The sequence below is a fragment of the Taudactylus pleione genome, unplaced genomic scaffold, assembly GCF_031769625.1.
Source record: "Taudactylus pleione unplaced genomic scaffold, aTauple2 ptg000671l, whole genome shotgun sequence".
NCBI classification, from domain to species: Eukaryota; Metazoa; Chordata; class Amphibia; order Anura; family Myobatrachidae; genus Taudactylus; species Taudactylus pleione.
This window is the reverse complement of record NW_028285073.1, coordinates 956051-982249: the sequence shown is the minus strand read 5'-3', so window position 1 is coordinate 982249 and position 26199 is coordinate 956051. Positions and strand designations below refer to the sequence as shown.

The following is a 26199-nucleotide window of genomic DNA, read 5'->3' as shown; positions in this document are numbered from 1 at the left end:
ATATACTATACCATTCTAAAACTTTTATGTTGTTTTACCGCGCATGTGTAGTCGAACAAAGCAGCATATTACGCACTTTACATCTAGTGAACAGTAAGACATTGATGTGTTATATGGAGTTTTACAGCATGTTCTGTGAAGGTAACAGAGAGACAAATCATTTTCCAGCTTTGCTCAGTCTGATGAACAGTAAGCAGTACTTTGAATGTTTCTGTCTATATAACCAACAGGGGACATATAATCAGACATACACTTATTCTTAGGATCGGTTTGGCATCCCAGCTGTTCATCCCAGGTCACAATCTCCAGTTCAACTAAACCAGGTCTTTAACCCCTTCGTGGCTTGGTAAGAATATATGTAAAATAACAAGAGAGCTGTGAACACAACTTTACTTTTTAGCACAAAGTTTGTCTTTCTCTGGCTTTGGTGAGTTAATTGTATTTGTTTTAATTGGGCCTTAATAATTGCAGCTAATTCCAGCAGTTCCTGAAAAGTCAATTGTTTCTTTCACAGGGGCAAGACATAACTACAGTAACTCATTACTCTAAATGTGAGGAGTGAGGGGAGATAAATGAGGTTATAAGTCAAACCTTGTGGGATTCTTCTAACAGTTGACTAAGCAGACTGAACACAGGTTTGGGTTTTGAATATTACACATATGGTTGTTGTCTGAGTTACAGACAATAGGGTTTTTCTCCACTGCTAGGCACATCTGCGTTGACCTATTGGCCCCTTATATTTATTGCCAAAGGCAAGTGCTGGAATTAGTTTTTAATGAAATAGATGTGTCCAGCTGTAATTTGATGCATCAGTTTTATCACACATCATGTATTTTTTTCATGTTAGAAGAATTTTAAAATAATATTAGTTGTGTCATTTAAATACGGCGAACACTATGGGGTCAATCCTATTAGGTGCGAGGTGCGAGTTGCGATTTTCACTTGGAATTCGCATAGCGAATTCATTTTGCAAACCAATTAGCAACTCGCACTGATCAATCAGACTGAATTTGCAACTTTCCACTCGCACCTCCCTGAGGTGCATTTCTCACAAATCTCAGTTGGCAGTCAATTTGTACCCCTTCCCTTGCGAGTAGTGTGAATAGGCATTTTCAATTGAATTGTATGCGAGTTTAAAGAAACTATTTCGCTACTTGCAATTCGCACCTAATTGGATCGAGCCCAAAATTTAAAGTTTTCATCAATGCCCACATGCAAAGTTCTGCTCAGAGTGCAGCCTTCCCCCAATCCAGCGGTTCTGATGAGAGCTTCAATTGTGCCCCAAGGATTTCCTCTCTGCTTCTATGCAGGGATTTAGCGTGTATCCATGGCGCCCGGAGCATGTGTGTGCTACCGCACCTCCACCTCCCAAGTGTGCCAGGTAGGGGGCATGTCCAGCATGTAGGGGCAAATTACAGGGAATTAAAAATAAACATTAGGGGCAGTATCAAACTGGGACACGGAGGGCTAGATATATTCCAACCCACTAAAGTAATTCCACCAATTAAAAATAAACCACACAGTAGTGCCCACAATTCACGATATTCCATATAGTAGCGCCACTTATTCACATTACGCCAAACAGTAGTGTTTTTTATTCATGTTACGCCAGTTTAGTGCCATTTATTCACATTTTGTTACAAAATAATGGCCACAATGCACATTATGCCACATATTAGTGCCCATTAATTTGTGTTATGCCACAGTTTTGGCTATTTTTTCACATTATGCTACACAGTAGTCCCCACAGTTCTTATTATGCCACAGTAATGTCAATAGTTCACATTATTCCACAGTTATGTCCCTTATTCACATCATTCCTAACAATAGTGTCCCTTATTTAAGTTATGCCACAGTAGTGCCTCTTAAACACATGCCATAGTAGTGCCCCTTATTGGCGTTTGGTGTCAGAGCAGTCAGGTGTGACATCACCAGACTCACCACTCAGGATCCTCCCAGTCACGGGTGCCACGACCCAGGCTCTCAGCAGCAGCACCCGGCTCAAGCCTCCCATCAGCAGCAGGGACACAGCAACCATGTTCTCTCCTCTGTGCAAACTGGGCCAGTTGACATTAAACCCAGGGTAGAAGGTGGGACCCACCTCAGAAGTGGAAAAGAGGAGAAGCCGGTGGTGATGATGGGAGGGGACTGCTTCCTCCTCCCTCTTTGTTATTGACCATGGCTCCATTCTTCCTCCCTTCTGTTCAGTTCCAGAGCTAGATTAAGATCCCCCAGTGCCCTATGCAAAATACTGCTTCGGGGCTCCATATTAATGTATATATAAATACATACAATGTATAGATTTCTCACTCAGCTCTCCCCACTCACTCAGATCCTCCCCCTTCTCACAAATATCTCCTCCCTTCAAACACACACAAATTCTCCCTCTCATTTAGACCCCTCCACAGCTCTCCCCCCTCACACATACAGTGCTCCCTCCTCACTCAGATCTTCTCCTCACTCAGATCCCTCCCTTCACACACAGTTCTACCCCTCGCAAAGATATCCTCTCCTCACACAGACCAACCCCGGCACACATTCATACACACAGCTCTTCCACTTAACAAAGCTCCCCTCCCTTCACTCACACAGATATTCCCCCTTAATCAGATCTCCTTCCCCTCTCCTTACTGTTGCAGGGCTGTGGAGCCATTCGACTCATGATCTGCTGATGAGCTGAGCCTGAAGCACATAAAGAGATCAGTGCATCCATACTGAGGGCACGATGTGGGCGGAGACACAAGCGCCGCTCTGTCCACACAATGCCCCCTGTCTGGAGGCACTGATCTCTTTATGTGTTTCAGGCTCAGCTCAGCAGGTGCTCTGCCCTTCGTCAGATGGCTGATCTCCAGCGCCCTGGCCGGAGCAGGTGCTACACTTGAGCCACCCTCGCTACACCCCTGCTTCTATGACATGCTTATATCAAACATACAAAGGTGTTGTTGGCATTCCTCTCCCATTCAAAAGGAAGGGTATCAACAATACTTCTGCCTGTTACTGGTGAGAGGTAATAGCAGAGAGGAGACCAGCACTGGACCAATCATGATTTTGGGGCTCTTTGCCAGCTATGATTGACTCTGATATCAAAGTGTGCAGACCACTTTATTTTTTCTTACTCCAACCAGTACTACATTTTATATTTTGGGTGGAGTACTCATCTAAACTCCTTAATTTTGGTGGCAACACACTTTCAGATAGAAATCAGAAATCAAGTCTGTTGTACTCAGCCTTTTTGCTGTCCATCCACAATCTAATTTCATCCACGTTGCCTAACGTCCCCTTGTACATATAAATCTGTGCACACAGCAACACCCAAACATCCTCAATCCGACTCTATTTTTAATCTCAGCTGTATCATTTCTCTCTCTTATTACAGTCCTGTCTTATACTGTCCTGATGAAGCAGTCTCTTACTACAAGACTACACTCACCGCAACCATAGACAACACACCTTAAAACACCACACAACATCTCTAGGGGTGCAAACCTCCATTATACACCTCAAAACAGATCTGTCACCTGAAAAAGTGCTCCCCTACTGCAGAGAACCAAATATATCCTGTTCTCTTATTATGATATTTTATTTAAATAGTGCAACAAAGGTTCTTCAGTGCAGTACATGGGGTGAAAAACAAACAACAAACTGCACAAGTACAAAATGGTACAGACAAGAATATAACTTTACATATATTCATAATGACATAATTTCAGGGCTCAGATTACATAATTATGTACAGGATGCAGAGGGGAAAAGAGCCCTGCTAATGAGAACTTACATTCTGTAGAGACTATGGGCAGACACAGAGAGGGTTAGATGAACAGAGTTGGGAGTGCAGAGGAGTGCCAGAATGTTTCAATGAAGAGCTGAGTTTTAAGAGCATGATTGGCAGCAGAGCAGAGACAGCAGAGTGGAGGCAAGCTAGAACTGCCTTACCTTGCCAAGCTAACCTTCTTCAAAATGTTAATATCCCCCCAGTCAACTATCCCCATCTCCTCTTTACCCACCATCAACTAATTTATTTCCTCACTTCTCATGACCTCTCCCCCAACTTCCTAGGTAAAATCAACATTTAAGTTATTTTATGCTAACACCCCGCCATAACCTTCTGTACTTCCATTTCATTCTCTGCTCCCTTCTTCCAATGCTTGCAGGACCATATCCAAACTGTCTCTCTCCACTGGCACTTTACATTCCATCGTACTAAGGTGACTAATAGCTACTCACAGCTAAGTTAAAGACTCACTTTTCCCTATTCATTCTTCTTCATCTTCCTCCTATGTGGAGGACAACCTTCCTCTTCGGGAAACGCTTCAGTCCTTTAACTTTCACTGCACTTTCCTATGCTAGTTCTCTTCTTACCTTATCTTAATGCTCCATCAATGTCTGTACTTCTGGTCCAACCTCCCATCTACTATCTGTTGGTATTCAAAAAGGCTGTTCTTAGCACCCTACATTTCTCTCTGTATAGCTCTTTTTGTGAACTAATATTCTCTTTTGGCCTCCACTACCACCTCTATTGAAAACGTATTTCTATATTTCAAGCACTCTCTCAAATCCCATCATTTCTGTGTGTATTACCAACTAAAGTCCCAACCTCCACTCTGAGTTCCTCTAGCTTGTATTATGTCAGTGTTCTCCTCTCTCTCTAGACTGTAAACAGTCATAGTCAGGCCCCATCATTTGAAATGCCATCATCAACCTTATAGTTACTTTTTCTGTTTCTATGTATAATTTGTATTCTGTGAGATATGTTAGACTGTCCGGTTGCTACAGGTTTTGTGCTGCCTTACAACTAAACAATGACTGTATTCATTATGACTATTGGAGCAGTGGTAGAGGGATTGCGTCTCGGGAGATGACAAAATGATTTTGGTCAATCCGAAAATAAATCATCTTCTGCAACATTTCATATGAGATAAGACTCCCCCATTTCAATTCTCCTGCATGCTATCGTTGTCAAATACTGCTGGTACATTATTCTATATGAGTGTGAATAGTTCATATTATTTGACATAAAATTAAAAAAGTCACATATAAAACTCTGCCCCTAGTGGACAAATGATTATGAATGGATGAATACTTGCTTTGCAATACTTAAAAAAAACATTTCTCAAGCAGGAAAGTGCTCTTGTTTTGGCTAGCAAGAATATCCATTCAAAGATTATATTATTTTCCAAATAAACATGTTTCCAGTATATCCTTATAACACATTTCTCGCCCTACTTAATCCTTGGTTAAGCAGTTGTGGCACATTGGATGTTTAGTATATTATAATCAGTCATGACAGAACTTTTCCAAGTTTGTATTTAAAATGCCACCTAATACCACACACATCAGTGCAGGCTGTTTGCAGTACATGGACAGCTTCAACTGTTTGGTTCCTTCAAAACAACTATTGGACGCCACTTATGAATATATCTCCTTGTCCCGTCTTTGCTTTCTTTCAATGGTCCCAACAAGACGGCTGTCTCTGGTTAACTGAGCTATAGCTGCGGTAGGAATTTGGTGCCACGGAGCCCAAGGGTTTCAGCATATTGGTAATTCTTCCGTTCTCTGCCTCAGCATGAACTGAATAAACCTCTGACATGTGGGCCTGGATGCCTTCTCTTGTGTCAGCACCGCAAATATATACATATATTTATACATACATTTGTATATGGCTTGGCAGCAGCAGTGCAATATGATTATAGCAACTTCTATAAATCTTCCTGTCAGGAAGTGTTTGCATCAGTACAGTATGTCTTTCCCGCTGACCTACACGGACAGATATAAAGACACTACCACTCCCAGATGAGCCTCAAAAAACAACACTGCACTTACTAGCTTAATACATCCAGATAGATGGAACTTGCCAGCTGCCAATTCACTATTTCGTTTCCTAGACTGCAAGGAAAATTTATCCAGAATGTACAGGGATGTAGCATTAGCCAAATAGGAGATAGTTTGATGATCAAGGGTGCAGCTGCAGGCACTGGAATTAAGCCACTTTTAATTGCTACCATATTTGTTCAGAGCTTAGCTTTGTAGGGATTCAGCTAGAGAGAGGCACCTGGGTCATGGACATGCGTTTGCTCACTCTCCATTGTTCCCTGATAAAATTCCACCCCCCCCCTTTCAGGCTATGACATCAGGGTGACTGGATCAGCAAAATATTTTGTCTGAGAACAAATAAACATTTCGTCATATGGAGTTTATAGTAGTAGTAGTAGTGGAGGATTTATGCAAAGAACAATTGTGAACAGAAAAACATTACATTATTATTGATTTAATGAATCATGGCGCATAAATTATTCTCATACTTATACCTCTAATTAAGGTGGACATCAATTTCCTCTATTGCTTTGCACTTAAGCAAGCCCTGTGTACAAGACATTCAGTATATCTATATATATCCACTCACTGGGCCTAATTCTAATTGGATGCAGCCGCCCCAGATCGTCCACAGATGCCGCTGCACTGACGCCTTTCAATTGTTTGGGGGTGGGGGGAGGGTAAGCTGTACTAACTGTCATTTTGGTAAGGGATCTGTTGCACTCTGATTTAAGGTGATAGTGAAGGGAACCCACCTAACTCATAATGTTGAATGTTTCCCTAAGTTTTATTAGAGTGCTTATTGTATTCATTATTTATTTCCTGCTTATCTATGTTTACACTGTTTTCTTGTGGCCATGGAGAGAACTACCTGTAACCAATCAGATCATTGGCATGGTCATAACAGCATGAGATGAGTGAGCGGAACATGTTGGAGGCAAAGAACTGTACATTTGTGTGTTTATGTTAGTGAGGACAGGGCTGTATGTGACAGGTTCAATGTCATTATGTGAATAAGGGGAATGGAAGCAGTGTTAGAGAGTACTACTGCACAGACTCCTTGTTGGAACCTCCAGGGAAGCTTCGCTCCCTTACCAAAATGGCTGCCGAACCTAGTACTGCACATGCATAGTGCTATCTTGTTATCTGTGTTTGAGTGCCACATTGGGAAATACAAGTCTTCCATTTAACTCTGTGAGACCTGAGAGTTTACCTATTCCACACTGCTTTACAGAGAGCCTGCACTGCTACCCACTCACTACCCATATACACTCACCAGCTGGTGAGCTGTATGACACCCAAGATGCAGTATGCTGTACTGCATCTACCATAAATAAAACACTCCACTGGTTGAGAATTTAGGTTGTTTGTTGTCTTGGGGCATCCACACCAGCCTGTACACACATATTCCAACAGGTTATGAGTCCAGGAACATAGGTTACATGTTTAGAGGCCCCAAGCTACTAGAACTCCCAGCAGCACCATCACATACACACCATTGTCGAAGCTGGATAATTGGCTGAGACAAGATCAGCTTAAAATTAGATCGTAAAGACGCCATCTTGCGACTGGCCGCAAGACGCCATTTTAGAAAATGAGATCGCAAGACTCCATTTTCCGAATGGCCGCCAAAGCACCATTTTAGGTAAACTCACACTTAAGTACATATGGCAATATTACTATTAGCATCATGCGATTGCATCTTTCATCATTTCTCATACACACATTAATACGCACAATTGCGCTGTTAACTAGTCGCATATTAGCGAATGCATAAGATCCTGTATGAAAACGCTGTTTATTAGCTTCATGTGCACGCATCTGCCCCAACTAACTAGCGTCTTTATATCAAACCCTAAATACTTATACAGTACATATTCACATAAAAGGTTTCATAAGCTTTGAAGTATAAGATTCAAGTTTGTTCATTTATTATAATTGCTGTGAAATAAAGGTTATTTGGTAGCTAAGGTTTAATACATGATAAGTAAATTATGTTTGATATTATACTGATCTGCACTCTTTCAACAGCATTCTGATATCGTCAGTGTGAAGATCGCAACATGCATTCTCAACTTATGGACTGCAGAGATTTAAAGCACCGAAATGTACATTATATGACCAACTGTTAGGATATGCATGAGGCAGGAAACCAGAGAAAACCAGTTGTTAGAGGCTGGACTGTGTCTATTTGAATCAACCTGTTAAATGCTCTGCAACAGATGCATCCTCCTTGGGAACCAATGGCATCAGCGACAAGCCTCTCTATTGTGTTGTCTGTTTCTGTGAGAGTATAAACGTGTGTGTTGTGACCCCAGTCTGAGTCTTCTTGCTGAATGCTGATTGACGGGGGTTTCTTGCTGATGCCTACATCTGGTCCAGAGCGCTGCGTATGTATAACTGTACTTGGGTCTGTATAATTCTTTGCATTAAATTGTACTTAGATCATAGCGTGTAACTGACTGTACTTTTACTTGAAATATCACTTTGTGCTTTGGAACCACAGGTTCAAGGTCTGGAGTCTTTATTTACTATATGACTGCATACGCAAAATAGCGTTATCCTTAGAGGTTTATAGGCAGGATATTAGAAGGTATAGGCAGGATATTAGAAGGTATAGGCAGGAGTGTATAGAGGTTCTAATTCAATATCCTTAGTTGGGGGCTCATAGTGAAGTCACTTACCTACTCACATGATACATACGGTTATCGATATCTCACCAAAGGGTGGAGTGGCCACATGCAGGGTTTACCTGCAACTGCTCGGTGCTGAGAAATTGCTTCCCGTTTTCGTGTGAGCCAGGGACGCTGACTTGAATCCAGGGACAAGAGAGCAAAAAGTTTGTTTTCCTTTGTTGATAGAACCTTATGTTTAGAGGGGTGCCGCAGTATTGAGCACGCGGCTGAGTCACAGTTTTGCACACAGTCAAGAATGCACTTTTGTGTACGCAGCTAAAGGTTGTCATACGGTTGTGTGGTAGTCGCATTATTGTGTATGCGACTGGTCGCACAATAGCGTATACGTACTTCCGGTTGTGCTGCATGTGTTTAAACAAAGCCATTGAGGTTTACATTTTTCAATTGTTATCAATATCTGGGTTAATGTGTATTTTTCTGCGCAGGAAAAAAGCTTACCATTCTATACACAGTAGCAGGTGTACATGTTGTCTTTATTGTAGAGAGGTGCATGGAAGTAGTGAACTTAAACTTCCATAGGTGTGGAAGTTGCCTTCTTAAATCTTATCCGGGTGTGTGGAGTAGCCTTCTTCAAATTTTCACAGGTGTGTGGGCGCTGCCGTTTAAATCGTCCACAGGTAAGTGAAAGTATCTTGACTGTCTTTCACCAGTTTAAATCTTTATTGAAAAACGTAGGAGTTGTCTCAGAATGGGAGCCATGCAAACAATAAAGATGTTAGACAATGATGTGCTGCTAATGGAAGCGCCGATTGGATCGGCCCGTCGTATTATGCATACTAAGTACGGTACTTATGCAATGAGGTATTGTGATGTATGGTTTAAAATGACGATGAAGAGTGTTAGACCGTTTCCCAGAATTGGTAGTTTTGATAAAGATGTATTAGATAATGTCCGGGATCACATCAGTCTGATGCGCTCCCGAGAGAAAAAGGTAAAATATTATGAATGCTTAAAGTTGTGGCAGCATGAAGGGGATGTGTGGCTTAAAAATGCGCAAGGGATGCAAACTTGCGTTGCAAGCGCATTGCCAGAGAATACATCTACGACGCTAAATTGCAATGCGGGCGAGCCGCAAAATGGCACGCACGTGCAGCCAGGTAGCATTGTGGAAAGTATTGCCAGCAGTTCACGCGCTCCACCTTATGTGGATGGAGGTGCAAGTACAGTTATCAAAAATACCCATAAAAATGTAACAAGCAATTTGTACCCTCTCTTAAGCATCCATAAAGAAAATGTTCATGATGTGGATGATGAGCCTATTGTAATGTCTGCCATTTCCCATGCTGTACAGATGATAGATGCGGCACAACAACAATCACAAGTGGTGCCGCCATCTTCATCGGTAACACCAAGGGAAGTGCTAACACCCTCTGCACCCGTGGAGGAAGTTGTTAATACCATATGTAACAGCAACAGATTAAACCCCCAGCCAAGTAACAAGGTCAAAGGTAGCAGCGCTGCCGGTCTGCATCCCATTCGGACAATAACCAATCCGAATGGAAATGCAGATGCGAACGGTGTAGAGCCCACGAGGGAAGTGGTAATGCATTGTCCTTGGACAAGAGCAGAACTAAGGGCCTGATTCAGAGCCGGACGCTATTTGCGCTCGCTCGATCAGAATAAAGGGGTGGCTATTCAAATGAACCGTTCGCTCTTTGCGGTCTGTTCACGCCTCTAGGTCTGAACGAGCGTACAAAACATGCGGTCATTTTTTGGAAAACTATGCCCCCTGGCCACTCGCATCCTACATCATGTCCGCTATTATATTAGATTAATCGAGTACATCGACCAGCATATGAACTGCTCGCTATTCTTGTGGTTGGTTTTTCCTACCGCAATCTTGCGAGCAGTTCTGACTATAAAATAACCCAGTGACATGGTCAATGATGCTGCTGCATTAATTATGCACACCCTTAAAACGCCCGTTTTGACCTTTAAGCACGCCTGCGTTCTGATCTCCACTCCCCGTTTTCCAGCACCTTCCCCTGTTACCACCCACATACGCCTCCTCCTGTCACTCAAAATAGCAGGCATTCGCTATTTAGCGAACAAACGATTTTCGGCCGCACTGACTGGTTCGCGCATGCGTATTACGATCCGTACGCATGCGCAGTTGTGCAAACATCTCTCGGAACGAACGAGCGGCCGCTTACGAGCGGCTCTGAATCAGGCCCTAAATTCCATCATAAATGATTTCCCCGACCCCAAAAAGGAACTAGCCAAATGTCAAAGATTTTTGAGGAATTTGGGTAGTTCTCATGAACCAACTAATAAAGATTGGCGTGTGGTGTTAAGGGCCTGTCTACCACGCAATACCGACGTGACAAAATTTATCACAGATTGTGTATTGGATAGTGACATTCCCTTAACAGACCAAGGTAACATTTCCCGCATTGTAACTCAATTGGGTATATATTTTCCAGTAGTGGTTAACTGGAACAAAATTTTCACCATAAAGCAAAAGGAGAGTGAATCTGCAGAAGATTATTGCGACCGGGCTCTGCAGGCTATCACCCAGTACACTGGGTTAGAGGATATTAAAGATAGCACTCACGACAGGGGAATGATAGTCATGGTACTCATGGATGGTCTTAAAGAGAACTTAAAGACCCGGGTTCAGACCTCACAACCTGGCTGGAGGGGAGTCACAATAGATACACTCATAGAATCTGCCATAGAACACGATAAAAACATCTCAAAGAAGAGAGAGACCCAGAGCGAAAAACTAATGGCTGTCAGTATCCAAGCTCTGGAAGGAATGACGGTAACATTACAGCCAACAGACACACTCGCATCTAAACACACACTTACACCTGAACAGTTATGTGCCCTCACTAATCCCACGCAACAGCAAACACAGCTCTATTTCACTAACCCTACACAACCACAGGTCCCATATTACTCACAAACTTCATACCCCCCACAATACCCTTATCCTCCATATCCTTATCCATATCCATCACCTTTTCACCCTGCACAAACATCACAACAACCCGTGTCTTCAACCGATCCACGAACATGTTTTAATTGTAACCAGCCAGGACATTTAAGTAGAAACTGCAGAGCAAAAAGGTAGGACCCCCAAATCAGGGAAAACCTGCATATCCCCATAAGGGATATGCACAGAGACCAGCAAATGTCCAACAGGCACCAGCTCCAATAGTAGCCATTAATGCTTTATTGGAGAATGGAAGCCAACGCTAGGGGTCAGGTCATACCTGTAGTCTACAGATAGTCAGGTTAACGGGAAGTACTAGGGAAGAACCGGTCATGATGGTTGATGTAGCTGGTACTAAATATCCTTTTCTTGTAGACACAGGGGCGTCCATGTCAGTGATAAAATCTCCCGTTAATTTACAGGTGACCACCGAGACAATACCAACAATGGGTGTAACAGGTAAAGTGGAACGTTATCCTTTAACAAAATTCACAGAAGTTACTATCGAGCCGCTGCATACCAGGCATTCTTTCCTTCTGGCTGCTGCGGCTCGAACTAACCTGCTGAGTAGAGATTTGTTATGTAAGATGGGATGTGTTATATATTGCACCCCTGATGGTGTATTTATAGATATTCCAGGGAGAGTTTCGCACGAGGTGCTGGATATGTTGGACACTCCCCAAAGGATAATGTATCACTTTACAAGTTTAAATGAAAGTCCATCTCAGGTAGATCAAATGTTGTCCCAAATTCCAGATTCTCTTTGGACTAAGGATGGACAGGACACTGGATTAATGGCAAACGTAAGCCCCACAATGGTAAATTTAAAAAGCGGTAGGCAAGCTCCAAAAAATCCCCAGTACCCACTAAAACTGGAGGTAGAATTAAGGGTTTTTCCAATAATTGAGCGATTATTGCAACAGGAAATTTTAGTTCGTACAGCTAGTGTGGCCAACAGTCCCATCTTCCCGGTGAAGAAGAGTGGGAGGGGTTATAGGCTGGTACAAGACCTTAGAAGTGTTAATAAGGTAGTAGAGAGCCAATTCCCCGTAGAGTGTAGAGTGCCAAATCCAGCTGTCATTCTTATGCAGATCCCTCCAAACGCAACCCATTTCACTGTCATTGACCTCTGTTCTGCTTTCTTCTCTGTGCCTCTCCACCCTGACTATCAGTATTTATTCACATTTACATACAGAGGTGTACAATATACATAGACACGGTTACCCCAAGGTTTCATAGACAGCCCTAGTATCTTCTCCCAGGCCTTGCACGACTGCTTACAATCTTTTCAACCTGCCAATGGATCTGTTCTAATTCAATATGTGGATGATTTATTGCTATGTTCTGATTCGTTTATGTCATGTTTGAATGATACTAAACTTTTGTTGCTTCATCTTTCGCATACAGGACACAAGGTGGCTAAGGATAAACTACAGCTGTGCCAATCCAGAGTAAAATATTTGGGACACTGCCTAACCCAGGGGTTACGACATCTCACAAATGATAGAATATAGGCCATACAGAACATGACACTGCCGCATTCGTACTTTCTTGGGAATGTGTGGATACTGTAGTATGTGGATCCCAGGTTTTTATATTTTGGCCTTGCCTTTGCAGGACTTAGGGCCTCATTCAGAGGTGGTCGGAGGATGCAAGCGGTCGCTCAGAAACTGGGCGGCCGCTTGCATCCTGACCGCCCGCCTCTGTTTCGGTCGTTAGGCTGTGTGTTTACACCCACAGCACTAACAACCGCTCCGGTGATGGTCACGATGGTCAGCAGAGACCATCGCGACCATCGGGGCTTACGACAAGACCCTAGGGTAGGGTTACACTTGTCGTAAGCCCTGGAGAGCTTCTGGCTCTGTCAGAGCTGGAAGCTCTCCACTGACATCACTAGTGATGTCAGTGGGGCCTCCCCCAAATGGTAGGCATTCCCATGGGAATGCCTCCGTTTGGGCTGCCACCCCCCCCCCGGCCCGCCTTCCAAATGGGGGGAGCTGTCAATCAACATTGACAGCTCGCCCCCTTTGGAAAGAGACCCGCTATGACCGGCGCTGTCGGTAGCAGCGGGTCTCACGCATGCGCACGAGGGAGGTGGCTCCCTCGTGTGCATGCGCACTGGCCAAACATCGAGGCGGCCGTGCGGTCGTAGACCGTATGGCCGCCTCTGAATAAAGTCCTTAGTCTCTTCCTCAAAGCCCGATCGTGTCATACACACAGAGGAATAAGAGCAGGCTTTCCTTAATCTTAAGGATAGTCTGACAAAAGCACCTGCATTGGGAATACCTGATTATGAAAAACCTTTTGATTTATATTGTATGGAAGCCGATGGTTGTGCTGCAGGTGTCCTCACACTAAAACATAGTGATGCCAGTAGGCCCATTGCATACTACAGTGCCCAATTGGACACTGTGGCAAGATCACTCCCCACCTGTTTGAGAAGTGTAGCAGCTACCACTCTATTGGTGAGTAAAAGTGAGGACGTAGTATTGGGTCATGATATGATTGTCTATGCTCCCCACACTGTATCTACTCTGCTGAACTCTGCTCAAACCAGACATGTCTCTTCAGCTAGGTTTACCAAATGGGAACTAGCTCTAATCGCACCTGCAAACATCACTGTTAAATGTTGCAGCACGCTGAACCCTGCAACGTATTTACCATATGTACAACATGATGCACAAAGGGTGGAAGGAGACGAGTTGCTGGCAGGAGGTGAGTTCAGCGGACATAATGATGCACACGATTGTATGGAATATCTGAATCAGACCTTTACTGCTAGACCTGACATACATGACACACCTTAGAGAATGCAGATGTAACTTTTTACATGGATGGGAGTTGTCATAGACAAACAGACACAGGTGAATTATGTACAGGTTATGCTGTTGTAAATGACACAGACATCATAGAAGCTAAACCTCTTGGTCCTCCTCTCTCAGCCCAGGTGGCAGAGTTAGTAGCACTAACTAGAGCATGTGAACTGGCAGCAGGCAAGTCTGCTAACATTTACACTGACTCAAGGTACGCGTTCGGGGTGGTGCATGATTTCGGTGCTCTATGGCATCTGAGAAATTTTATGACAGCAGCAGGCACCCCAGTTTCACATTCCCAACACATAAAACATCTTTTAGAAGCAATCCAACTGCCCAAAGCGGTGGCAGTAATTAAGTGTAAAGCACATACATGTGAGGTTGATCCGGTGTCACTGGGCAACAACAGAGCCGATGAAACTGCAAAATGGGCAGCAGGGTTAAAAATGTTTTCTCCAACTGAAAAAATTATGTCTTTTCAAACAATTGATATGCTGAAATTAATTGAGATGCAAAATTTGTGTTCAATCCAGGAAAAGTCCGTCTGGAAATCTAAGGGATGTGGGCAAGAGTCCTCCGGGCTCTGGAGGGATGGACAAGGTAAACCAGTAGCCCCCAAGGCATATTACCCCAGCCTGGCTGAGGCAGCACATGGTCTGACTCATCTGGGAAAGCAAGGTATGTGCAAATTGGTAAGAGCATAGTGGCGTGCACCAGGTTTTTCTTCACAAGCAGAAAAGAGAGCAATGTCCTGTCTGAACTGCTTGAGGAAGAACATAGGGAAAATGATCCCTACCGAACCGTCCCACATTCCACTGACTGATGGACCTTTCCAGGTGATACAAATTGATTTCATCCAATTACAACCCTGCAGGAATCTCAAGTATGTATTGGTGTGCACTGACGTATTTTCTAATTGGGTTGAGGCCTACCCAGCGGCCACTAATACTGCTGCATTTACTGCCAAGAAAATAGTTCAGGAAGTTGTATGCAGATACGGTATCCCTAAAATTATCGAGAGTGACAGGGATACTCATTTCACAGGTGATGTTTTTCAAAATATGTGTAAGCTGATGAGTATTAATAGCCGATTTCACACCCCCTACCGACCGCAAGCCAGTGCCAAGGTAGAGAGGATGAACGGGACTATTAAAAATAAGTTAAGTAAAATTATGGCAGAGACTGGACTAGGCTGGCAAGAGGCATTACCGTTGGTCCTGCATAGTATAAGGACCACTCCCAGACCCCCTCTAAATCTGTCTTCCTTTGAAATACTGTTCGGTAGACAACCTCATTTGATTATAAGTCCACAGGAAGACTTGAAAGGTAACAACGAGGTAACTGTAAGGTATCTTATATCAATGAGTAAGCAGTTAAAACAGCAAAAGCAGAAACTTAAATTGTTGTCCAATGATATGCCTGAAACTAACTGTCATGATGTTGAACCAGGAGAATATGTTATGATCAGAAATTTCTTGCATTCAGGTTGTTTGACTGATCGGTGGGAAGGTCCGTACCAGGTGCTGCTGATAAGTACTACATCTTTGAAGGTGGCTGAGAGAGATAACTGGGTCCATTCCAATCACTGCAAAAAGGTCAATCAACCGGTGGAGAAACAAGTCGGAGACAAGGCTGATAGCTTGGACCTGTCGATCGCGAACTTGTTCCGGGAGGATTGAACAGGTCGTAGTGAGATACCTGAACTAAAAGAAATTTGCAGGTCTTGTTGTGGCAATGGACGGGCCTGCTGTGTTCATTTTCATATTCTCTTTTAGAGTGTTCACCATTCTGGTTGGTTTTGGGATATCCGATTTCTGTGATGGGGGACCGATTGAGGAGATAGGAGCTGATGGCAGTGCTGATGGAGTGGAATCAGGAGGAGTGCTATGCCAATCAGGGGAGTGTCTGACCACTCTTAGTACTGTTATTGTTAAGAGAGCAGTTATTCCGGATACTCGGAGACGGTGTAGACGTTTATCGTCTGAAAATTCCTGTATTTGTGAGCTTTGTGGGTCCCTAGTTGATGAGAACTGTATTCAACGGTGCCATCCTAAATATAACCCCTACTGGGGTGGGTATCCTTTAGAGGATTATCATAGCATGGTAGGCAAAGTATTAAATCAAACTTTTCACATGTGCCACAGGGACAGCATAATGTATCGTTGGTGCCATTTCCACTGAATATCACGGAAATTTTAGAATTGCAAAAAGGTAAAACATTGGATGGAAAATTCCTCTCATCCAAACCACCTCATTTTAAACTCTATCAATTCCAAGTAGATAGATCACTTTTGTGTTTGAACATAACCAACCCCAATAAACCCGGGAGTTGGGAAGTGACAGGGAATAATCAGACGATGACCTTTTCACAGAGAGTTGATAATGAGTCCGTAAGTCATGATCTGTTACGTTCAATTAAATCTAGTGGGAGACATTTTAGGTACCGGTATACATTGAGTTCCATCAAAGAAATTATTGGTAAGGTACCAGATGGTTATTGTGCTAAAATAATACAACCAGGAACTTGCATATACCAGATGGAAGAGCCTGAGATAGGATTGTTTGCAAGGGAAATGTGTTTAATGATAATGATGCATACCATCCCTTATGTTCTCCCCGATAATGTGTATTTTATATGTGGAAGAAAGGTGTATAAGTGGCTCTCCCCGAGTTCCGAAGGTATGTGTTACCTGGGAAGAGTAGTCCCAGAAGTTATGACCCACACACATGTTGAAATGCTTGGTATCCATAAAAACACACCATCACCATACCTTCACATGCAATATGAACACAGAGATAAACGAAATATGATACCTGGTGACGTGCTTAAAGCCACTCAGTTAATTAGTGAGACAACTGGCTTCCAAGTTTTAGTCGCACTGGATCCCACCAGGATCGCTCGGGGTACATTACATTTTAGATATATTCAGGAACTTGCTAAATTGATAGATAATATCACCAAGATGTATGATGACACATTCAGGTATACAGGGAGAGAATTGCTAGCGTACAAGAAAGAACTGGTGCAACACAGGCTAGTGTTAAATTATTTAACTGCTGTTACTGGAGGGTACTGCGTAACTTTGGCCGCCCAATTTGGAGTAAAATGTTGCACCTATGTCACCAATGATACTAGCGACCCCAAGGAGGTGATAGACCGGAAGATGGATGAAATTCTGCAGCTAAAATGGGAGTTTTGTAAGAACCATAATGCTTCAGTGGCTGAAGTAGGGGAGAAGATAGAAGGATGGGTTTCATGGCTGAACCCAGTGAAATGGTTCTCAGGTCTAGGGGAATGGGTCCAGAAAGTAATCGCCAGCATAGGCAAATTCTTGATCCTTATACTGATTGTCATCATTATAATTGGCATATGTGTCCGGTGTGTTCCTATTGTGTTGAAGTGTGGAAAATTGAAAAATAAAGTAAAATGAAAGAACAAAATTATGATGGTGGTCAGTAATGACAATATGAATACCGAGGTAAATATAGAACTGCATTACAACCCTGAACTAGGAAATACCATCATTTAATTTATTATATTTAGACCTGCATAGAATGTATTATTGAAATTTTATTTTTCAAACACCTCAGATAATGTAGTCTCAAATTCCCCTTCAAGACTCCCTTTATAGGACTAGTGTATCTCCACACATTTCACATGATCTTCCAAGATCCGCGGTGTGCGTATAATAGTAGTTTTATGTCCCCTCTCAGAGACACATTATTGATGGATTAAAAATCACCTTGTGCCATCCCATAATAACACTAAATAATATATAAATGTAAGCCTAAATTCATTTTTAAAATCAGTTTGTGATAGCATGTTGTTCGCTATCAAAGGGGGGACTGTCGAAGCTGGATAATTGGCTGAGACAAGATCAGCTTAAAATTAGATCGTAAAGACGCCATCTTGCGACTGGCCGCAAGATTTTAGAAAATGAGATTGCAAGATGCCATTTTGCGAATGGCCACCCAAGCACCATTTTAGGTAAACTCACACTTAAGTACATATGGCGATATTACTATTAGCATCATGCAATTGCATCTTTCATCATTTCTCATACACACATTAATACGTACAATTGCGCTGTTAACTAGTCGCATATTAGCGAATGCATAAGATCCTGTATGAAAACGCTGTTTATTAGCTTCATGCACATGCATCTGCCGCAAGTTAACTAGCGTCTTTATATCAAACCCTAAATACTTACTAAATACTTTCCCAAGTCAGCAAGCAGAGCTGCAGCACCACTTGAATTAGTACATACAGATGTGTGTGGTCAAATGGAAGTAAAGTCAGTAAGTAGATACAGATTCTTTGTGACATTCATAGATGACTTCACAAGAATGACAATCTCATACTGCACATGGCGTAAACAGATCTGCTGCTTATGGAAAAAGGTGCTACAAAGTCACAGATGTACAGTATGGTAAACCACTAGAGCAGCAGTGCACAGGGATTTATTCCTGTGTAAAAGTTGCAAACTCGACCGCTAATATGTCACATGCGCAGTCTTTAATAAAATAAGATGTTTTCATGATGAGACTTGTACTTGTTAAATGCTGACATAACCTCTAGCAGCTTTTGCATGCTGTATTTTATTTTTCACAGCCGCTGCATACTATATGCAGATCCACTCCTCGTGGAAGTAGTCGCTATAAAGTCACAGATGTACAGGACGGCAAACCACTGGAGCAGCAGTCGCAAACTCAACTGATATGTCGCACCCGCTATCTTTCATAAAATGAGATGTTTTCATGATGAGACTTGTACTCCAGTTAAATGCTGACATATCCTCTAACGACTTACAGTTCAGAATCTTATTGCTTTCAATAATGGTGCAGAGACAAAGGACTTTTGCAAAGCACAAGCTTCTCATACTGATGAAGCATACAGTAGATACAGGCCCACCTGTCAGGGCTTGCTATAGTGTAATGCCATCTCCATCCACTGCTATTGTATTCAGTTCTGTAGTTTCCATCAGTGGAGATCTGTCCACCCACTGTATTTTTATAATGCGACTAAGACATTTGTATGCCACAAGACAATGAGGAAGGACACATGTCTAAACCAGATGCCTCCTGCTGCATTTGCATTTTAGTTGTATGGTAATGCACAGTCGCTTCCCTGCGTATGTGCAATACCGTTCTGTGTATGTGCATTACCGTTCTGTGTATGTGCATTACCGTCCTGTGTATGTTCATTACCGTCCTGTGTATGTGCATTGCCAGCCTGTGTATGTGCATTACCGTCCTGTGTATGTGCATCAGGGGTGTATCTAGGGGTCCGAGCGCCCCTGGCAAACTAAGGGATTGGCACCCCCCTCCAATGACTGCTTCTACTAAAAAAAAAGCCACACACTGGGAGTAGTTTAATTCACACATGTGAAGAAATAGGAGAGTATAATTTTTATTTCTCTTTGTAATATATATATCTTTTATAGAACTTACTTTATTGCAAACCACTATATATAAATTTATTTATGCAAAAAAACACAGGAAAAGCTTAAAAACATTGAATCAAAGATAAACAAAATGCATTATGGGTAACATAATTTACATATATTCAAATTTGGCTATCTATACTGCATTACGCTTTTTTAACAACTGATACCTACACTCCACCTTTAATTTACTGGGATGAAAGATCGTTCATATTTTCCCACATAAGAATGAAGGCAGTCCATATGGATCATGTCTTATTCCCAACACAGGGTTAGCCAGCACATAAAAAGATCATAGCCAGTCCCCCAAAATGAGAAAAACATACATTTAGTACACTTACACTGGGGGTAGTTCAATTTACATGCCTGTAGAAATAGGGAGACTATATATATATATAGAGAGAGAGAGAGAGAGAGAGAGAGAAGGGGGGTTATTGACTGTGGGCGATCAACCTGCTATTGATACATAGTGATATATGTAAAGTGCTACGTGCCAATGTGCTTATCACCAACCTTAACACATATAAATTAAAGCATAAAATCTTAAGGTGCTTAGTGCAATAAAAATACTTTTAGCAGCATAGACCAGTGAAGTGATAAAAGACAGCTAATATAATTTAAAATACAAATTTAATAGAATATAACAAGATAAAAATAAACACTGTGGATCCTAAAAGAGGAATAACCACCAGAATGCAATAAATAAGCAATAAAAAGTTAATTCATTTTCAGAAGTAAAAAGGAGAATTTCGCTTATCTGAATATCAATTTGAGAAAGTCTGGGTGTAAATCTCGAGGGCAAGCGATAAAATCCCAACGCGTTTTGTCCGTTGACTTCTTCCTGGGGATGAAGGTTAAGGAATGGTGGTCACCTATTTATACCCCTTTTCCACCTTCTATTAGGGACTGAGAAGTTCTGGGTCACAGTTCAATTGTGCATCCGGGTCACATTTCAAAAGCTCCAAAGTGGAACATATCTTTATGGGGGGCGCCTAGTATCTAAACGTTCACCATAGGCAATGTCCATTAAAACTTATGGCAATGTCCATAAAAACTTTCGTTTAGTTTAGACCATCCGGTTTGGAATAATCATATGCCTCTGCCCTTACATATGTATACTTCTGCCAGGCTTATTACGTCATGTCCGGTCACATGTCCCGCTCTGGGACAGGCTAAGATGCTCGTCCTGCCTTTCATCAATCCTCTGTCATATCCGGTCATGTGCCTCGACTCCGAACATCATAACGCCGCCGTACTCCAACTTGCGTGCTTCCGTCAGACGTCCATGACGCGCGATCACTTGCTCCACACCTCCTCCGGATATCCATCTGTGTTATGCGGTTCATTCCCTGCAAATCCGCCAGCACCTGTGAGAAGAGTGGCTAACTTCCGCCCTTAGTCGCTGTCATTACTAGCCATCGATTTTGGTACCTTTCAATAATAATGGGGTGGATCTAAAAATAAATAGAAGCAATAATAAATTATGCTGATCAAGATACTTAAGCATGGAGCTGTCCACCAATAATCACATTATCCTTGGTACAAAACATCATATGGTGTAATTAGATACTATATATATCAGCCATGAAAAAGATCATTTATGTATGCAAGTATGAAAGGAATGTTGTTGATAAAAAACAGTGATTGATATCGCTAGGTACAACTAATAGATGCCTAACATAGAAGATAAAAATAAAACAAAAAACATAAATGATAAATAAGTAAATGATAAATAAGTAAATGATAATGGGTATAATTCCGACTGGAAAAAGGTAAGTAAATGATAATGGGTATAATTCCGACTGGAAAAAGGTAATAGTTCTGTCCCTTCTTCTTTAAGTTAGGAGGAGATAGGGGACTACTAATGATTAGGTCAAAAGTACATGTTGAAGTTACAAGAAATGGCTCATGTTGTTTGGATTCACATGGGGTTTAGATTCCAAATTGTATTTAAAAAACAATGTTCCTTTCCAAGAATAAAAGTTTCTGAATGATTATAGCATATTGCAAATAGTCCTTTCTCTTTTCTCATCTTTTCCACTTCCGCATGAGACTGAATTTCGATCTTCAGGAAAAGGCCTTCATGGGCTGGTACAAGGAAAGCCTAGAAACTGATTAACTACAACACCCGGTATTCTCAGGAGGTCCCCCATCCCAGTACTAACCAGGCCCAGTTGTGTATAGCTTCCAAGATCAGACGAGATTGGGCACACGCACACTGGTATGGTAGTAGATATTCACAAGGCTCCTCACCATTAAATCACCACTTGGATTTGATAGTAGTCAAATGAAGGGAAGGGGTAAATCTACCACACCTGGTATTCTTTGGGGGTCTCCCTCCCAAGTACTATCCAGGCACAATTCAAATTACCCCACTTAGGCACCCATCAAAAATGGGAAATTATGTTATAGTAGTAGAAAAAGCCGATTCAGTTCATCTCATGTCTTCCTTTTAGAGAAGTGGTGCAATCTCATAATAGTCATTAAATCCTTTAGGGACCATTGTATCAAGAGTGAAAATCCAATACATCTCACGTTTGGATAGGAGGTTTCCTAAATCACCCCCTCTTTCACTCAACATAACATGTTCAATAGCCTTAAAATTAAGGTCTTCCGGATTGGAATTATGTTTCTCAGAGAAGTGTTTAGACATCGCATGGCCTTCCACTTTGTTCTTAATGTTCCTGATTTGCTCTTGGACACGTATTTATAGTGTTCTTTTGGTTTTGCCAACATACTTTAGTCCGCAAGTACACTCCAACAAGTAGATAACAGATGTGGAATTACAATTCATAAAGCTTTTTATGGGGAATTCTTTAGAGCCTGCTGAATTCGTAAAAGATTTATGCGTGGGATGTAAATATTTTCATATGTTGCACCGTCCGCACTTCTAACTACCCTTGCAACTTAATATGCCACTCCCCATTTGTTTGACATTTTCGCGCAAATGGCTAGGTGCTAAAATGTCTTTTAAGTTTCTTGTCTTCCTAAAAACAATCTGTGGTTTCGGTGGAAGTATCTCCTTCAAAACAGGATCCATAAGGAGAATGTTCCAATTTTTTCTTAAGGATTTTTTTATTTTATTTTCATGTCCATTAAACGTAGTAATAAAAGGAACCAGATCTAGCTTGGACTTCTTGTTTTTATACTTCAACAAGTTGTTTCTATCCAGAGATTTGGTTTTGTTCAAGGCTTTCTCCAGGATCTCTTATGGATATTCTTTATCTCTGAATCTATCCGCATATTGTTCCAGTTGTTCATTGCATATTCTTTGGTCACTACAATTACGTTTAATTCTATAAAATTGAGAAAATGGGATGTTCTCCTTCCAACTACTTAGATGACAACTTTTAAAATGCAGATAACTATTGGCATCAACATGTTTAATAACGTTCTTTGTGGAGATTTCACCTTCATCTCCCATTAAAACCAAGTCTAAAAATTCAACAGATTTATTATTAAAATTGGAAGTGAAATTTAAATTCATATTATTGTTTGAAACCAGAGATAAAAAATGATTAAAAACTTCTTCCAGCCCTTGCCAGATAATTAAAATGTCATCTGTATATCTTTTATAAAAGATGATGTTTGCTTTGTAGGGATTATTATTATAAACATAATTTTTTTCCCAACATCCCATAAACAGATTAGCGAAACTGGGAGTAAAAGTGGTTCCCATTGCCGTACCACAGATTTGTTTATAAAATTGGTCTAAAAATTTAAAATAATTGTGATTCAATATAAAAGACATAAGATCACATAAAAACTCCTTGTGCAAGTGGTTCACACTTCCATCCATCTCTAAGAATTCTCTTGTAGCATTACTACCTTTTGTGTGTTCAATACAGGTATAAAAAGATTGTACGTCAATTGTAACCCAATTATATTCTTCTCTCCATTGGATCTCTTTTAAGGATTGTAGCACATTGGTCATGTCTTTCAAATACGAATCCAGCTCCTTCACATACTTCTGTAGAAAAATAGCAACATATTTTGAAAGGTGTGATGGGAGTGACTCTATCCCAGCTATAATAGGTCTACCCGGTGGTTTCTCCAATGACTTGTGTATTTTGGGTATGAAATAAAATATGGGGGTAATGGGGTTATTTTTCTTTAAGAACTGGAACTCCTCCTTAGTAATAATTTTATTATGTAATCCATATACCAGGAGTACTCTTAATTCATCCATATATTCCTCTACTGGATCTCTCTTTAGTTTCTCCTTTGAATCTGTATCACTGAGGAGTCTATTTGCTTTACTCTCCCTAATTTTAAATGTTTCTGATATAAAGGGACATATAAGAAGGCTAATACATAGTAACAATAAATGGAGAACACTGTTAAGAGCACAGGAGACAGAAGGAGACCAGTGATCTTTGCTGCAGCTGACTGCAGGACACTGCTAAGAGCAGAGGAGACAGGAGATCATGTGCTAGTGAAGTCGGGCTGAAACAGCGCCCGCCCCTCGGCCGGCGCCTCTGGCAAGGGCCATCCAGGCCGATAGGAAGATACGCCCCTGATGTGCATTACTGTCCTGTGTATGTGCAATACCATCCTGTGTATGTGCATTACCGTTCTGTGTATGTGCATTACCGTCCTGTGTATGTGCAATACCATCCTGTGCATGTTCATTACCGTCCTGTGTATGTGCATTGCCAGCCTGTGTATGTGCATTACCATCCTGTGTATGTGCAATACCGTCCTGTGTATGTGCAATACCATCCTGTGTGTGTGCATTACCGTCCTGTGTATGTGCATTGCCAGCCAGTGTATCTACATTACCATCCTGTGTATGTGCATTACCGTTCTGTGTATGTGTATTACCGTCCTGTGTATGTTCATTACCATCCTGTGTATGTGCATTGCCAGCCTGTGTATGTGCAATACCGTTCTGTGTATGTGCAATACCATCCTGTGTGTATGCATTACCCATTACCGTCCTGTGTATGTGCATTACCAGCCTGTGTATGTGCATTACCGTCCTGTGTATGTGCATTACCGTCCTGTGTAATGTGCATTACCATCCTGTGTATGTGCATTACCATCCTGTGTATGTGCATTACCGTCCTGTGTATGTGCAATACCGTCCTGTGTATGTCCATTACCGTCCTGTGTAATGTGCATTACCGTCCTGTGTATGTGCATTACCGTCCTGTGTATGTGCATTACCGTCCTGTGTATGTGCATTACCACCTGTGTATGTGCATTACCATCCTGTGTATGTGCATTACCGTCCTGTGTAATGTGCATTACCGTCCTGTGTATGTGCATTACCGTCCTGTGTATGTGCATTACTGTCCTGTGAATGTGCTATAATGTCCTGTGTATGTGCAATAACGTCCTGTGTATGTGCATTACTGTCCTGTGTATGTGTAATAACGTCCTGTGTATGTGCATTACCGTCCTGTGTATGTGCATTACTGTCCTGTGTATGTGCAATACCGTCCTGTGAATGTGCTATAACGTCCAGTGTATGTGCAATAACGTCCTGTGTATGTGCATTACTGTCCTGTGTATGTGTAATAACGTCCTGTGTATGTGCATTACCGTCCTGTGTATGTGCATTACTGTCCTGTGTATGTGCATTACTGTCCTGTGTATGTGCAATATCGTCCACATATGAATCAGGCTCAAAGTTCATCCAGCTTGTTCATTTTAGTTCCAGATTCCCTTTAAACTTTACTAAGTAACGAAATGTAACATATTGATTATACAGTAGTGTAACTTTTAAGTGAAAGCTTGATGAAATCACAGATTTAGTTATCAGGTCTCCACCTAAAAAAAGGAATATGCCCCAGTTTAAACATGAAAGCAAAGATTTACAGTCGATTACCCAAGAGTTAAAGCCTCGAAATGTATGATCCTTGTTATGGTGCATACACACGGTCAGATTTTTCTTCAGATCTGAACGATAACGATTTCAAAAATTGTTCAATCGTTCATATCTGACGGAAAATCTGACATATCTGACATGTCTGAACAATGAACGATGCGCATTCCCAATGGTCAGATAACGATATCTGACATCTGATGTGTTTGCAGTCAGATTTGGACGATTCCATTAATTTTAATGCAGTCAAAAATCGTTCATAGTTCATATCGTTGAAATCGTTGAAATCGTTGGTCAAATCATTCATCAAATCGTTCAGATCGTTCAAATCGTTCAATCGTTCATCTGACAAATCTGACCGTGTGTATGCTCCATTACACTGATGATCAATATTTTAGTTTCAAACGCACTGCAAAATTAAACAGAAAGTATAGCTTGTGCAACTTAAAAATTACTTCTATTATTCAAAATAACGTTTAAAAAATTGTGTGGGTCAAATGCCATCATACTGCTATAGGAAGCTATGGCCATTACTTATATTGGGCATACATTATACAATTATCTATCAGATATCTGTCCAATCTGGCTGGTTGGAATGAAAATCTGGTAATGTATGGGAGCAAATGACAGTCGTCCATTTTCTCACAAACACTGAAAAACAGACACA

General features: G+C 41.6%; 1 pseudogene; it reads right to left on the bottom strand.

Moving 5' to 3' along the window:
* Positions 1-21818: 21818 nt before the first annotated feature.
* On the bottom strand, positions 21819-21937 carry LOC148478192 (5S ribosomal RNA; annotated as a pseudogene).
* Positions 21938-26199: the final 4262 nt, after the last annotated feature.